At 42.5% G+C, this 14,251-nt stretch overlaps 1 protein-coding gene across 3 annotated transcripts in view; it reads left to right on the top strand.

Moving 5' to 3' along the window:
* Positions 1 to 14,251, top strand: part of RGL1 (ral guanine nucleotide dissociation stimulator like 1) — a 257,870-nt gene that overhangs the window by 193,669 nt on the left and 49,950 nt on the right. The gene's annotated exons all lie outside the window — the stretch shown is intronic.

Here is a 14,251-nt window from a genome sequence, read left to right as displayed (position 1 = left end):
ATGCTGGTAGCATGGACTTTCGGAGGAAGAGGAGTGGGGTGGTGGTGGTGGTGCTATTAGTAGTGATAGTAGTAGTAAAAGCAGGAGTGACTTGTAGGAACAGCTTCTGCAGAGATCTTGAAGGTGTTTCTAGGAGGTTGTACTGATGAAGTGGACGGGGCATCTGAGAGAAAAAGAGGCCAGGACACCTCCAAGGGTTGTGGTGTAAGCAACTGATAGAGCAGAACCTTGGCTTTATGAGATAAGAAAGACTGGCAAAGAGGAGCAGTATGGTGGGGAGCGTGTGTCAAGAATTTCGTCTTAGACATACTACTTTTGAGACCGTTGGATGAGTCTAGATGGTTGGGAAAAGTCTGGACTGGAGGTACAAGTCTGGGCATCCTCAGTTTATACCTGGTGTTTAAGGCTAGCAGGCTACGCGTGCCCTCCTGGGAACAAAGGGCAGATAGAGAAGAGGAAGGTCCAGAGACTGAGCCTTGGTTTCCTCCAGTATTTAGAGTCAGGAAAGTAGAGGGTCCAGCAAGAGGAGCCTGGAACAGAGCAGCCAGTGGGGAAGGAGAAGAAAGAAGAAGTTGTGTCCAAAAGATAAGCAAAGAAGGAGTTTGGGGGGGGGGGTGGGTGCTGCTGTGACCAATTATATCCATTACTGCTCAGATATCAAGCAAGAGGAGCCTGGGAAGCAACTACTGCGTTTGCAACATGTTGGTCTTTGGTCCCCTTGACAAGTGCAGCTTTCGTGGATGGAGGTGTGTGTGGGTCAAGAGAGGACAGAAGTTTGGAGAAGTTTTTCTATAAGAGGAGAGAAATGGGCAGGAGGATGATCTGGAGCAAAGGAGAGTTTTTTCATTGTGTGTGTGTGTGTGTGTGTGTGTGTGTGCGTGTGTGTTAGCACTAGGTGATAGTTTAATCTGATGAGAATAGTGTGGGAGACACTGAAGAAAAATGCAGGGGTGCAGGCCACTATAGGAGTGATGTTCTTGAGTAGATGGGCTGTATGCCAGGGTGCTTGAAAGTACTCTTAGTAAATATTCATTCTTGGAGCCAAAAGTTTGGGCGGTTAATCCTATGGAATATTTTAACTCCTCAGAGGATTGACCGATGGAATCCTTTCTTCAGAAGCCAAAGATGTGAAGCTTAGAAAATTGAGTATACTTTTAAGTCCTGAGTTAGGGAGTTTTATTATTTTATTGGATGGGCCATAACCTTCCAGAAAACCAGACAAACCAGTGTAGTTTTTTGAATGTCCAAAGCAAGATGTGGTAAGTGGAACACATACTTTTATTCTTAGAGGGCTTGGGGAGGCTTCTTAGAGGAGGTGACAGTTTGAGGTAGGCTCTGAAGGAGGATGAAAATTTTGGTGGTAGGACCATCTAGGCAGAGGGAACAGTGGGACCAAATCAGGGACACGCAGTGCATGTGACATTTTGGAAACAACACAGAACTGGTGTGGCTGCTTCATGATGGTGTCTGTACCAGGATGAGGGGAGTTGTAGAACCGAAGCTATCGAGAAGGGGGTTAATTCTCTCAAGAGAATAGGACGATCCCTGCTAAGCAGTAGACAGCCCTGAAAAGTTTTTGTAGGAAGGAACCAGTATAATCAAATAGGTGATCTGGCGACATGGCTTAGACGTACAGACTTCTTACTTAGAGTGTGGTCCATGTGCCAACAGCATTGGCATCACCTGGGAGCTTGCTAGAAATGCAGAATCTCTGGCCTTACTGCAGACCTGGATTAGAATCTGCATTTCAGGAAGATCCTTGAGTGATTCTACACATTTTAAGTTTCAGAGTCATAGGATTGGGGGTTTCGTTGTACATTTTGTTTATTCACGAAAACTTAACTGAAATAGTAATTTTTTAAAAACCTCTTCAAATTAAAAAAAAATTAATGTTTATTTTATTTTTGAGAGAGAGAGAGAGAGAGAGAGAGCGAGCAAGCTTGAGCAGGGGAGGGACAGAGAGAGAGAGGGAGATACAAAATCTGCAGCAGGCTCCAGGCTCTGAGCTGTCAGCACAGAGCCGGACGTGGGGCTCAAACTCACGAACCACGAGATCGTGACCTGAGCCGAAGTCGGTTGCTTAACTGACTGAGCCATCCAGGTGCCCCAAAAAAGAACCTTTTTATATATATATTTCTAAGCATAAACAAAGGAGGGATACTGTAAGAATTGAGTGGCCAGCTTGTCAAATGTTCCCTCCACCTGTGACCACATGCAGAAATAAGTGTGTCGTTATCCACAGATTTTGGAGTTGAGTCAGATCTGGAGCTATCATTCAGCTAGCCACCAAGGAGAGTAACAGTCTGAAAAATATCCAGAGCTTTTCTGTTTCCCAGGGAGTGTTTTGAGATTAAATAGGTTTCTGGGGAAGTGGCAAGTTAAAGAAAATTGGTTTGTACCCTGGATGTGAAGAATTCTGCTCATTATTTTAAAGTCCTATTCTAAAACTTCCTTGAACTTGATTGTACGCCAGGAACAGTGATGTGGGGGAGACTCCAGGATAAGCTGTTTTAAAGGGCTTTACAGTTTTAAGCATATGAGTCCTTAACAAAGAGCTTCACATAGAACTCCCCTGAGGGGTCCATCATCTGGGGACAATGGTCCTTTCCTAAAGCCTCACAATGAATTGGTAGAAAGTTCTTGACCCTTTTCCTCAGACTGAGTTGCTTTTTAAAAAAATTATGCCTGATGAAAATATGCTACTTTATCTTATAATGGACCACTCTGTCCTACAAATGCTGGAATGCTAAAATCCCTTCTCTCTGCTGACCTCTTTCTTCCTTTCATTCTCCTGCTTTCCGGCTGCTTCCTCTCCCCCTCCCAACTTCTCCTTTTATTATTTTTCATCTCATTTCACCGTTGTCTTTTTGCTTTTTCTAAAGTTACCCTTCTCCTAATCATTTCTGTGGCTGGAGAGGGTCACTGCTTTGTCTTTCTGAGAGAATATCGGGGAAGCATCTCCTTCTTTCCATATGTCACATATTGAAAGTTCCTCCATCATCACAGAGCTCTGGCACCTGAGATGTAGCAACGACCGAAGGCTTCCTAATGCCGGATGCACGTGTAGGAGACCTGGGTCTCTGGCAATGCTCAGTGGGCTGGTTTTGTCCCCAGAGGATATTTGGAAATATCTGGAGACGTTTTTGTTGTCTTAACGTGGTGGTGGGTGGGGGATGCTATCGGCATCGGGTGGGTAGAGGCCAGGATCTCTGTGAAACGTTCTACGGTGCACAAGACAGCACCACCCTCCAACAAAGAATGCCCTGCCTGTAAGTGTCATAGTGCGTAGGTAGGAAACCCTGCTATATGGCGATGAGGCTGCAGTCCTCTTTATTTATGAGTATCTAGATCTGGGTGAAAATAGGACCATGCTTATCCTGGGATTTCCTTATTCGTGTCCCGTCTTGTACTGAGGTGAACCAAATGCCAAGGTGGCCCAGAAGCCAGCCTCATAGGAGGTGAAGGGCCTTGGGTGAGAAGCCTGGAGAATTGAGGTTTGAGTCCCTCATCAATTACTGTCACTTCCCCTCTAGATGACTTAGTCACCTCACCTCCCTCGGTTTTAGCTTCTTGACCTGAAAAATGAAGTGCTCGGAATGTAAGCTCTCTGAGGCCCTTTCAAGTGTAACGACATCGAGGATAAAACTTATTTAGCTTTCTCTTCATCTTTTCAAAAATGAACATGAATATCAGAACAGAGATATGGCCCAAATATTATACTGAGCTTTTGAGAGGTACCCTGGACTGCTTTTTTCGATCAGAGAGGCTGTGCAACCAGCTTTGATGAAATAGAAAAACAAAATAGACAGCTTCTTTGAGTTGCTTGTTATGACTCATGACATCATAACTGGTCGTGATGATACTAAGTACAGAGATGAGCTAAAGCACTGTATTGTGGGGTACAGTGAGCAGGACATAATGCCTACTGTTCTCCTTTGCTGTGAATCTGTCTTCTAGTGATTTCAGGTGGAAAACAGACAGTGGGAATTCAGTAACTTTCTAAGAAGTAAACATCCTGTTTTTGGGCAATGCCTTCAGTTCTGCAGATGGGGTATAGTATGGGTGGGGAATCACCACTGAAAAACCCTCAACTATTATTTGGTTTTCCATTTTTAATGTAAAGCATAGAGCAAGGCTTACGTTTTATACAGGGTCCCCAAATCCCAAGATAACAATCTTCCCTGTATTTCTAAATCAACCTTTTGGAGGATAAAAGAACTTAGAAGAAGGAAAACGTGGACATACAGATGGAACAGTCAAGATGAAAGATTGGTTCCTAGTGCCTTGGATCACAACTGAGTAGTATTCTTCACGAATTTCAAAAAGTATCAGATTGTGCTGTGACTCCCACTTGTTAATTCCAGTCCTGAGTGTGCCCAGTTCAGGCGTTGTGCAGTATCGAGAACCTTTAGAGTTATCCAGCCAAAACAAGAATTCCTTGAGTTGCAAGGAATTCAACTTCCAAGGCCTCTGGATGTTGGAATCTGCCACACAGTGATTTCTGATGTTAGCGCCAGACTGTTGTATGTAGTAAGCATACCATGTTTATTTCTACAATCCCCAAGCTTGCAACTATTTGGAAATCAGGAAACTCACTTCCTGTGACAGAAGAAAACATCTCTGCCCACATTCATCCCACCTGTGCCCTTTTCCTCCTTCCTGCTGACACTTTTACACAATAAAATGCTGTCTATTTAGAATAATAAAATCAGAACCAGATGGACAAGGACACTTTCCCTAGTGCAGATTTATTACCAGCATTGAATTCAGAAGTGGAGAGAATGTAAAGAAGGGGTGTTAGCCATACAGAACCTCGACACCATGAATCTTCATTCTCTGAAATGGATCTAAAATTAGAATATGTATGTAGGTATGTGTCACCTATCTTTGTCTGTCTATCTATCTATCTATCTATCTATCTATCTATCTATCTATCTCTATAATACTTAATTTAAAGAGGTTTAAGACTCCTTAGGAAATGACACTTTTTAAATTTCTTTAATGACTACTGTAATGTAGAAATCGTTCTGTTTCCTTTTGTTGACTCTCATCACTTCCCTTCTGGAGTGCTGTGTTTTGTTTTCTCAACCTCTTCACCACAGCAGTGCTCTAAACTGTCGAAATCATTCTGCTCTCATCTCTGCACATTCAGTCGATGTGAATGTCATTCTTGTAATCTTTTCCCAGAAGTTGTAAATAGTGACTCCAGATTTTAGTCACCAGTGAAGAGTCGTATAAATAGGAGCAATCCAAGACATTGGAAACACTTTAAAGAAAAGGGAGATGAGTTAAAGAAGGCTGGCTGTGATTCCTTAATGCCTGAGAAACTTTACAGTGGAAAGTATTAAAAAATCTTCCCAGAGAGTTTGCAACTGATATTCATTGCAGTAAATTCAAGTACCCTAACAAAGCAGTTGAAATGAATATGGTGATTTTTTATTATAATTTTTTTCATGTGTATTTTTGAGAGAGTGCAGTGTGTGTGTGTGTGTGTGTGTGTGCACGCACACGTGTGCACATGCACGCGGGAGATGGGCAGGGAGAGAGGGAGACAAAGGATCCGCAGTGAGCTCAAGGCGGAGCTCGAACTCACGAACCATGAGCTCATGATGTGAGCTGAAGTTGGATGCTTAACCAACTGAGCCACCCAGTTGTCCCAAAATTAATGTGCCGATTTTAACAATGGGGCAAAGAAAGAGAGGTAAAGAACAGAGCAAAAATAATATTTAAAACTTGAAATTGAAAAGAATGAGAGGCTCTGATGTGAAAGGGATATTTTTAAAAAGTAAAATGAAAGAATGGAGAAATAATATGTTGTATAAAAGAGCCTGGTATTGTCTTTAAAACATCCATAGTGGACAAGGAAAAATAGAAAGCATACTTTCAAAAGTCATTGAAATCTTGAATCAAATTGTGCATTTAAGGGAAGGGAGTAGAAATTAGTTTTCTAAGAATTAAGGAGTAAAAAAGAATGTTGGCAATCAGTGGTTCAGAAAGAAGAAAAATCAGCTGCCTAAGAATCTCCTGGGGTTCTCCAAATGTGGGAGAATGGCAAACAGGCATCCCAGCCACCTCTGTCACTTGATTTGCCCTGCATCACCCTGGCCACCACCCCTGGCTGCAGTTTGTGGTGTGCTAACTAGTGTGGGGCCTTCTTCTGGGTGCTCTGTATCTTCTTTTACCATCACAGATATGCTGTGAGATGTTGTCTTCATTTTATAGGTGTCAATGGAAGCCTCAGAAAAGTTTGGGGGGGTGCCCGGGTGGCTCAGTTGGTTAAGCGTCTGACTTCAGCTCAGGTCATGATCTCACGGTCTGTGAGTTCGAGCCCCGCATTGGGCTCTGTGCTGACACCTCAGAGCGTGGAGCCTGCTTAGGATTCTGTGTCTCCCTGTCTCTCTCTCTCTCAATCTTCCCCTCTCCTGCTCACTGTCTGTCTCTCTCTGTCTCTCAAAAATAAACAAACATTTTTTTTTTAAAACTTCTAAAAAAATTTTTTTAAAAAGAAAAGTTTGGGGCATCTGGGTGGCTCAGTCGGTTAGACGTCTGATTCTTGGTTTTGGCTCAGGTCGTGATCTCACAGTTTGTGAGTTCGAGCTCCTCATCAGGCTCTGCGCTGACAGCATAGAACCTGCTTGGGACTTCTCTCTCCCTCTCTCTCTGCCCCTTCCTGGCTCTCTCTCTCTCTCTCAAAATATAAATAAACATGAAAAAAAGTTATATATTTTGACCAAAACCAAGCAGCTGGTTAAATGAACTCTGGTATTTGAACTCAGGCCCGATGGACTCCAAGACCTAGGCTGCTCACCATTTTGCTCTTGGGCTTGCCATTTCAAACTGAACATCAGGATCTCAGGTGCTTGTGCTTTTTCACCCCATGTCTGCTTCTGTCACAGTAACCAGGTTGCAGCCAGAAGTACACGAAGAACTAAGGTATATTATATTATCACTATTGTGACTAGTGTTTTAGCTTGTTAGCATCCTGAGATCTCTTAATTTGGGATTATTTACTGTAATGTACCCTGTGTTGTTTTGCCTGGCTTTATTACTGAATGAACACCCTAAGCAAGGTCCCCAGACAGCTGTTAGAAATGTGGAAGTCAGGCTGGCTTCCTGGGGAAGGAGATGGGTTGCAGGATGTGAGGAAAGAAGAAAGAAGGAAGATCACATTGGTCAGGCCCATCAATCTGAGTGCCTGCTTCCTGTTCTTAGGGCCTTGTAGCATCTTTCATTACCAACGGAAATGCCATCCTGATGGTGAAAAGTATAGAATGCCTCAGCAGTGTTTTCATTAGAGGCCTATCTCTAACATAAAAACACCCTTCTTGGCCTATGAGGGATGGGAGAATAACGAGCTGCTGAGGTCCCTGAAGAATAATTTTGGCGAGTGGCAGCGTCCCTTTGTAATAGTAATAGCTAGAGATCATTGACTGCTGAGTAGGAATAGTCCCTGTGTTAAGTACTGTATATCCTTTTAATATTACCATAATAACTCTATGTATTACTAGCGCTCTCTCACAGATGAGGAGTCTGAGACAGAGAGAGGTTAAGTAGCATACCCAAGGTCACACAGGGAGTAAGTGAAAGCTGGGATTTAGAGCCCTGCCTTGCCCTCTACATTCCACGGCCTCTACTTCTTTCCCGTTGATAAAAACGAGATGCGTTATTCTTAAGAACTTAGGTCAGACTCTCCTGTTTGTGTTTTTTTCTTAAAATTAAGATGTTTTCACAACAGTTTTGGATTTCTGTAAAAATCGAGCAGATAGTAGAGTTCCCATACACCTCCCTCAGTTCCCCCTACTATTCTCACGTTAATATAGCACATTTGTTACAGCGAATGAACCAGTATTGCTACATTGTTAACTGAAGTCCATAGTTTATTCAGATTTCCGTACTTTTTACCGATGTCCTCTTTCTGTTCCAGGATCCCGTTCAGGATACCATATTCCATTTAGTTTGTCATATCTCCATAGACTCCTCTTGTCTCCATAGACTCACTCCTCTTGGCCATGACAGTTTCTCAGACTCTTCTGGGTTTTGATGACCTTAACGGTTTTGAGGTCAGATATATTGTAGGATGCCCCTTTATTGGACTTTTTTTCTCATAATTAGACTGGATTTATGAGTTTTCAGAGGAATCTTACAGAGATAAAATGCCATTCTCATCACATGATGTCAAGGACACACACTGTCAGCATGATTTATGACCATTGTTGGCCTTGATTACCTGGCTGCAGTAGTTCTCAGATCTCTCCATGGAGAGCATCTGCCCTCCACACTCTTCCTTCCCGTACTGTGTTATTTGAAAGGAAGTCACTGTGCACAACCCTCAATTAAGGACTGGGGAGTTTTGCGCCTCCTCTGTTAGGGTGAAGTATCTAATCAATGTATTTGGAAAACTTCTGTGTGGGACGTTTGTTACCCCCATTTATTAGTTTATTTAATCATCTAGATCAGTATGAAGTAGGTGGATACTTTTTTTGTGCTTTGGGTTATAATACGATGCTAGTTTATTTCTTGCTCAAATTGTTCCTGTTTTGGCCACTGGGAGCTCTTTTGGTAGACTCCCGTGCACTTTGACATGTACCTGTAGCATTTGTGGGGTTATTTGGTTGTTTGAGGCCTTCTTACTTTCTGGCACTACACGATGCCCTAGGCTCATCTTCTAGATTTCCTGCCCCCGACCTAAAATCAGCCATTTCTTCAAGGAGCCCTGGTTCTTTCCATTGGAGAATGGCATCAGAATCCAAGATTCGCAGCTGGCAGGGCTAGGAGATTTATGTTTACACAAATTACCAATTATGTAAATACAGATATTTATGTGTAACATTTTGTATCTATATTATGTTTAACACGAGTCCTTGCTGATGCCTCCAGTTCTAACCTGCTACCATATAGATAGCTCTAGTCTGCTCCCCTTGCTTATTTGTATATTTCCTCTGCGACAGCGAGAAAAGTGGCTTCCACCATCTGCCAGATATTTACTTAATTGTTCAGCTTCGGTTATACGTGTATAGCAGTATCAGAGTTGTTAACTCATACCCTAGCGGGAAACAACTTGATCAACTAGAACATGGTGCTGACGTATAAGTTCCTTTGGCTTTAGCCCTTGGTCTTACAGACTGCCCTTCTTCTTTTTTAAAATAATGAAAATAGCTAATATTTTTTGAGGACTTACTATGTCCTAGGAACCACTCTAAATACTTTGCATGTATTATTGCTTGGCCTCACAACAATTCTACGAGGAGGCATGTGTTATTCCCATTTTACAGATGAGGAAGCTGAGGCACAAAGAGGCCAGGTTACAGCTAGTAAGCCACAGAACCAGGATCCCAGTTAGGCGCTCCAGAGACTGTTCACCACATTGGCTGTACTGCTCATGAACAACGGGCACTTCGGAACCCTTTCAGTTTAGTTTTGTTTGTTTGTTTCTTTCCTTTTCTAGTGGAGTGCAGTCACTGACACACTGGATAAGGTTTGGTGATCTGGAGTTAGCTCTGTGCACAATAATTCTCTTCAGTTTCTATAAATTTGCCTTCAGATATCAGGGCCCGCACATCTAGTTTGGGAATAAAGGAGTGGATCAACACGCCTGACTTTGGCTAATTGGTTTCAGGCTTGTCTCTTCCTATTCTTGGTCCTTCCCCACCCATATTTACTGTATTTCTGTGTGTCCTTTCTATCACAGTCTTCCTCCCCCTCCCCCTTGCCTTGGAGCTTTTTCTCTGTAACTGCCTCATGGCCCCTCACTGGTTCTGTGCCATGGGCTTGCCTGATGCTTAGCACTGAATCTGGCCCTGTTTGCATTTACTTTTCTGACACTCCTAATTCCTCTTTCGCTTACCCTCCTCGTGTTCTAATCCCTGCTCAGCCTCTGTACCAAAACGCACGCTGGAAATGTACAAGAAAGCATCGCAAGACGACCTTGACAAGTCCAGATAGTAATGCTTCCATCTTTTCCAGGCTTTTTCAGAAAAAAAGAGAAACACATTTTCTGTAGCCTCCTTTGTTCTTTCTCATCAGGGAAACCTTCTAGCCAGAGGTCTCAGAGGCAGCTTCTAAAGGGCGGCCTTCTCTGAAAAGGAAAATCTGCTCTGTGACTAGGAGAACAAGGTGGAGGGGTCTAGCTCAGAGTCACTGTCAAGGTCACTTTGCTTTCTTCCCCTGAAGGGCAAAGTGCATTGGCTCCCTCCCTCAGGGCTTTGCAGTGTCACCTGCCACATTGATCCAAAGGCCCACCCTCCACATGGATGTTCTTACCTTTTCTTTATGCGTTAGGAAAAGATCTGGTTTTTGGAGAATATCCTAACATAGAAAAACATTTCACTGCTTTTGAAAAAATGGTCCCATATCTTATTAAGTAACAATAAATTATGATCTCAAATAGACTTCTGGGGAGAAAAGAGAACTCTAAATGGACAAAGTTATTCTTTTTGTCATAATAATCCTATTTCTTGGCTGGGAGCTTATACATCATGGGAGAGATGACTTCATATTTTGAAAATTTCTCATTAAGCCTTTTACCAATTGTAGAATATTTTACTACCAGTGGGATTTTAATATGATTTAATACATATGCATTCAAATCCCTATATGTATTTAAATATCTGTGGTTTGAGCATACTAGCAGCCTAGACAGTCAGCCCTCTTACTGCATTGCATGCCTGAAGGTCCCCACGGTGGCCGTCAGTTCTGTACTTTTTCCTTGTACCTCTCGGCTAAGGCATCTGTCTAGTATTTTCCAACCAGGTGTTACGAAGTGTGATTTCTGTTTGGCTAAGAAATCAAATGAGTGTTCCATTCCTCCCCTCTCTTCCACAAACACTTCGAGATTAGAGAACACCCTACTAAAGAATGAATGGATTAACCAAGAAATTAAAGAGGAAGTAAAGTGCATTGAAGCCAATGAAAATGAACACACGACAGTCCAAAACCTTTGGGATACAGCAAAGGTGGTCGTAAGAGGAAAGTATAGAGATTGCTCCAGACCTTCCTAAAGAAGGAAGAAATGTCTCAAATATACAATCGAACCTTACACCTAAAGAAGCTGGAAAAAGAACAGAAAATAAAGCCCAAAGCCAGCAGAAGAAGGGAAATAATAAAGATTAGAGCAGAAATCAATGATATAAAAAAAAAAAAACAACAGTGGAACAGATCAATGAAACCAGGAGTTGGTTCTTTGAAAGAATTGAAAAAATTGATAAACCCTTAGCCGGATTTATTGAAAAGAAAAAGGAAAGGACCCAAATAAATAAAATCATGAAGGAAAGAGGAGGGATCACAACCAACAATGCAGAAATAACAATAATAAGAGAATAATCTGAGCAGTAATATGCCAACAAATTGGGCAATCTGGAAGAAATGAGTAAATTCCTAGAAACATATAAACTACCAAAAGTAAAATAGGAGGAAATAGAAAATTTGAACAGACTCATAACCAGAAATTGAATCAGGAATCAAAAATCTCCCAACAAACAAGAGTCCAGGAACCCTCTCTTCTCTTCCTATTCTTTAAATAGGTCTACTCTATATCCCTTGAAAGTGTTTTGCCCTCTCTTACCTCAGGATCTTTGCTTATGCTATTGGCCCAGAGTCTTTAGCCCACTAACTCTTCTTATACCTAAGATCTCAGCTAAACATTGTTTCCTAAATCCTTCTTTGGAATCCCTCTTGTGACATTCATCACATACACAGTTTTTATGAGTATGGAAGATAAAGGGCACTCAAAAAATATTAATTAGTGAATTAATTCTCCCCAAGGGCCTGTTTCTTTAGAAGTACGAGTCTTAGAAGCTGTGTCAGTCCATTCCACACATTGATGTCTGAGCATGTCTCCCTGTTCCTTATAAACCATTGTGATAGGGTGAACAAGGTTGCCAAGAACGCCTGAGGTAGAAAAGGCAATTTTCTGAGGGGTTGTCCCTCAGCTGTCAGGTTTGGGCTCCTTGCCCCATGGCCACCCACCCAGCATGCTTACTTGGGACTGAGGGGTTTTGCTCTGTAACCCATTAAAGATTACTTTGGTGGGGCGCCTGGGTGGCTCAGTCGGTTAAGCGTCCGACTTAAGCTCAGGTCACGATCTCACAGTCCGTGAGTTCGAGCCCCGTGTCGGGCTCTGGGCTGATGGCTCAGAGCCTGGAGCCTGCTTCCAGTTCTGTGTCTCCCTCTCTCTCTGCCCCTCCCCCGTTCATGCTCTGTCTCTCTCTGTCTCAAAAATAAACGTTAAAAAAAAATTTAAAAAAAAAAAGATTACTTTGGAGAAGGAGGTCATGTACTGCCTTTCTTCCTTACTGAGTTTACATTATGTCACAATCGAAATCTTTGCGTTTGGTTTCAGAAAGTACTTCTTCAGTCTTCACAAGTCTTCCAAGAAGCATGTCTTGCAGTTTATATTAGAGTTTGATGTCCCTGAATTGATTTGTCCTGAGGAGAATGCCTTAGGTGGTGCGCGCGTGTGTGTGTGTGTGCGTGTGTGCATGTGTGTGCGGGCTTGCGTGTGTATCTGTTTGTAATAGCAGGCCTGGAGCCACACGTGTTGTCACACAGTTTGTATTTCATGTCATCCTTTCTGTTTGGGTGGCAGATTCTTTGAGGGATTTCCATACGTGCTGATTTTCACTGAGCCATTTTTACCTTTTTCAGTCCCTTCCTTTTGTGATTTATGGCAAGTAGTTTTAAGACGCCTAAAAGTTACATTTCTCTTTGGGTATCTTGAAACGTCCTTCTTGACATTATGTCCTGTGAAGTCACAGCTGATCAGTGTCAGGTAGATGAAGGCAGGTATTATATCTCTTCTCTAGGTAGGGGTCAGTGGAGTTGAGTGACTCCCCACCTCCCTTTGTTCACAGGTGGCACAGCTGGATGGGAATTGGGTTTTCCTTCTTCAGCCTTCTTTCTTGTTCTGGTACAGAACCAAGTAGCTTCTCTAGCTTAACAGTCATACCTTTCCTGTAAGTTTGTGATTTTAAATCAGATTTCCCTTCAGTATTGAGGTTTTTTACATTCTGCCCAGTAATCAGTTCTGGTTGCTATGTAAGCCAGACCTTGGGAGTGGAGCCAGGAAGGGTAAGTTGGAAAGGCATTGGCCAGTAATCCTGTTGGCTGCCATGATTTTGTGATGTTGCTTTCCTTTTTGAAGTCTCAGATGTTTCACATTTTATCTGCTTTATAGTCTATCAAGAGCGGGAAGTTTTCTTCCCAGGAGTAGTAAACATAAAGCTACTGTGAGCTTCGGGCACATGTCCAGGACTTTCCAGAAAACCTCCCTTTCTGGCATGCTGATAATTGGCCTGATGATAGGAGGTCAGGGGTCTGCCCCATGTTGTATTGTGCTGTTTGTGTGTATCTTTCCCTTCTTCTCTTCCTTCTTCCTCCTTCCCCCTTCACTCCTCTTTTCTGTGAAAATGCTTTTTCTAGCCAAGTCAGGGTCTGGGTCTGTAGTAACTTCCACAGTCCTCTTAGGCTAAGCTGTGGGAAGGGCACTGTCACAAAGGGTGGAACGAATAGCTCAGCAGAGCTAGTTAAGAACGTCAGACTGAGGAGGACAAAATGTGCACCTAAAGGCGAGTCCAATCTGGATTCAGGTCCCTTTTCAGGACTCCTGCAGACCTTCCGAGGCTGCACTTTCTGTGGAAGTAAGCGCTAAATGATGTGTCCTGTAGAGATGCAGAAGTACACGGAGATGCGAACAAGGATACACCTTTTGTAATTGTTTGTAGTTGTGAGAACACGAAAATAACATAAACATTTGTATACTAGTAGAAGAATCCTTCTATTATGGTGTGTCCACGCAGTGGGAAACAGTAAGGTAGATCTGGAGGCAGTGAATGGAGTGGTGTCTGTTTCATACCATTCAGTGGGAACAAAAATCCATGTTGGCTGATCTATGCACAGTATATCTATTTAAGTATATATACATATCCACTGAAAAGACTGGAAGGATATACTCCAGACTGTTAATAGGTGGTCATGGAAATGGGATTGTGGAATGGGTCACAGAAATGGAAAATGGAAGGGAAGTGGTATTTTGCTGTTTTCGTCTGGATACATTTGTAGTATTTACTTTTTTGCAATAAATAATCAGTTTTGTAACTTGAAAACTAATACTTATGGGAGGCCAAGGAGTAAAAGTTAGTATCTTTTACTATGTGTCTTTTCCCTGTGATTCTGGATTTCTGCCTGGCTTTTCTTTTAAGTTATGCAACTGAGGAGTCACTAGGGTCATTGTGTTGCTGGTCTCGTTGTTGGGTGG

This window comes from Prionailurus bengalensis, chromosome E4 (assembly GCF_016509475.1).
Source record: "Prionailurus bengalensis isolate Pbe53 chromosome E4, Fcat_Pben_1.1_paternal_pri, whole genome shotgun sequence".
Taxonomy (NCBI): Eukaryota; Metazoa; Chordata; class Mammalia; order Carnivora; family Felidae; genus Prionailurus; species Prionailurus bengalensis.
Note: the sequence above shows the minus strand (reverse complement) of the source record. Positions and strands in the feature narration are given on the sequence as shown.